This window comes from Rhinopithecus bieti, unplaced genomic scaffold, assembly GCF_001698545.2.
Source record: "Rhinopithecus bieti isolate Rb0 unplaced genomic scaffold, ASM169854v2 scaffold_19858, whole genome shotgun sequence".
Taxonomy (NCBI): domain Eukaryota; kingdom Metazoa; phylum Chordata; class Mammalia; order Primates; family Cercopithecidae; genus Rhinopithecus; species Rhinopithecus bieti.
In genome coordinates this window covers 1,468,232-1,470,919 of record NW_016810077.1, presented here as the reverse complement: position 1 = coordinate 1,470,919, position 2,688 = coordinate 1,468,232, and the positions used below count along the sequence as shown (strand labels likewise).

The window sequence follows — 2,688 nt, the reverse complement described above, 5'->3', positions numbered from 1 at the left end:
GGGGTCGCCGCGGCCAGGGGAGCGCTGGGTGCCTACCATGGCATTTATGCAAGCGGTGGCCCCCTGGTCCTGGCTCCCCGCCGCCCTGCGCTCCTTCCTCCCCGCTGCCGACACTCGGATCTCTTTCGCTCTTTCTCTCTCCTGTGTTTTCAAACAGGAAGTGCACGGCTGTCTATAACGTGCTGCCGGGTCCCAGGATGGAGGAGTGAAGTCTCTCGTCGCCGCGGTTCCAGCCTCCGGAGCTCGCCCAAGCCGAGTCCCCAGAGAGAGCCCTGAGGGAACAGGGTGGCCGCTTGGTCCAGGTGCGCGGGGCCGGGTCTGGGTCCAGGGCGCGGGTGGGGAAGTCCATGGCACGGAGCGCTGCTACTGTCGGCTCTGCATCTCCAGCTCTGTACTGCAGCTTCACTTGCCCGCCCCCCACCACTGGCTTCTCACCCAGGGTGTCTGCCAAACTCTGGCTGCTGCCGGCCCTGGGTTCGGGCCGGGGGAAGGCCCTGGGCATGCACTGTGGACCCGCCCGCCAGGACTCTACTAGAGTTCTTTCCAGACTGGGCTGCCCCGGGCTGCGCTGGGGTTGCCAGTGCCCAGGGAGTCTTCCTGGAGCCCCCAGCTGCCCTCTCCACCCTCTCCTCCGACTGCTGCTGCTTGAAGCAGCAGTTCTTTGTTCCTCCCTTGCTGGTCTGAGGTCATGCACATAAATGTCCTGGGAGGCAGGGTAGTGTGAGGGTAAGGGGTTGGGACGTAGGGAAGAGGAAGAGGAGGATGAGTTGTGGGTCAAGTGTAAGGTGGACAGGAGAAAAGAATCTCAGTGTCCGTGCTCAGAAATCAGCTCTTCAGCTACTGAAACAGAGGACCCCGGTTCCTTGGTTTCTGTTTTGGGAAAGCCAGGCCATGCCGAACGGAGGGAATTAGTGATGCAGACACACACCGGAAAGGTAGGGACCAGGAATGAGGCACAGCAGCGAGTTCTGAGGTGTTTAGTCTGCTGTCTGGCTTGTTAACTCCACTGTGGTTTCTTAGCCAGGCTTCCTCGCCGAGACAGAAGGTACTTTAACATATGAGTCAGGCATCTTTATTAATTCCATTTGTCATCAAAGTAAAATTGAGAGTGACTTTTCTCAAATTCACCAGGTAGATTTTAATTTCACATCCACTTCGTGTTCCATCTCAAATGTTCATAGAAGGAGAATAAAATGCTAGGAGTGGTTTTATGCTACAGACGTTTTCCATCTTTATTTCCCTGGCAGCTCCTCTTTCTCCAGACTAACTCAGATTGACTTCTTCCCTCAGTGAAAGCCTAACCTTCTCTTACCGCCTGTTTATCTACCTGTTGAAACTCCAGTCTTGGGGAGGACACTAAGGGGAGTGGGATGGCTGAGAAGAATCAGTTTAACAGGATCATTATATGGCCTCATATTAAATGTTTGAGTCCTATTAAGGCCAGTGGCATCTTCTTTTTATTTCCGAGGAAGCATATGATGTGAGCATATGACTAAAGGAGAGGAAAGTGAGACTCTGCCAAAGAAGGTCTCTCCCTGTAGCACAGAGGAAAAGTGTATCTGTGTAGCACAGTATCACATACACTGCATGCTTTCACTTTATTGGGTAGCCAAGCCATCTAAGGAGTCAGGGTTAGGTGTAGAATTTACATTCATGACGTGGCATGCTGACTGTAGCATTCTGATGCTGAAAATTTTATAAAACATATTTACTACATAATTAAGTTTGCTTTGAAAGGAAAATTTACCAGGGTGGTACAAATTTACCAGCTTGAGTACAAAACATGTACTCATTAAGTACATGGCATTACGTAGCCAAAATGCACTATGAAAACTGAACAATTAAACTTATCCTTCCTAGACAGACATGGACTTCTTAAGTTTGAATTTAATTGTGAAATGGCTGTGTTTATGCCTCTTCTTGCCAAATACGTCACGAAAAGTGAGAAAGTAATCAAGAGAGATTCTTTTTATTTTGAGATGGATTTTCATTCTGTCACCCAGGCTGGAGTGCAGTGACGCAGTCTCGGCTCACTGCAATCTCTGCTGCCTGGGTTCAAGCGATTCTCCTGCCTCAGCCTCCCGAGCAGCTGAGATTACAGGTGCACGCCACCACACCCAGCTAATTTTTGTATTTTTAGTAGAGACAGGGTTTTGCCATGTTGGCCAGGCTGGTCTCGAACTCCTGACCTCAAGTGATCTGCCTACCTTGGCCTCCCAGAATACTGGGATTACAGGTGTGAGCCACCACGCTCAGCCAGTCAAGAGAGATTCTTGAAAGACCTGTACAACCATAGTGTTTTGCATCTACTTTATTTATTTTTTATTTTATTTTATTATTATTATTTTTTTGAGACAGAGGAGTTTCACTCTTGTTGCCCTGGCTGGAGTGCAGTGGTGTGATCTTGGCTCACTGCAACCTCCGTCTCCCAGGTTCAAGCGATTCTCCTGCCACAACCTCCCAAGTAGTTGGGATTACAGGCACACGCCACCACGCCCAGCTAATTTTGTATTTTTAGTATTGATGGCGTTTATCTATGTTGGTCAGCCTGGTCTCAAACTCCTCACGCCGTGATCTACCTGCCTGGGCCTCCCAAAGTGCTGGGATTACAGGCATAAACCACTGCACCCAGTCGCTGCCTCTACTTTTATACCTATGTGTGTTCTTTGCACCCCCCCCCCCCCCCCC

At 50.2% G+C, this 2,688-nt stretch overlaps 1 protein-coding gene across 11 annotated transcripts in view; it reads left to right on the top strand.

Annotated features, from left to right (window-relative positions):
• The window catches only part of LRRC8D (leucine rich repeat containing 8 VRAC subunit D), a 123,639-nt gene that overhangs the window by 24,519 nt on the left and 96,432 nt on the right, over positions 1–2,688 (top strand). For 9 of the 11 annotated variants that reach the window (XM_017891236.1, XM_017891237.1, XM_017891235.1 and 6 more), the window contains one exon: positions 158–302. The exons of the other annotated variants lie outside the window; for them this stretch is intronic. The gene's annotated coding sequence lies outside the window, so the exon portion shown is untranslated. The remainder of the gene's footprint in view (positions 1–157; positions 303–2,688) is intronic. 11 annotated transcript variants of the gene reach the window in all.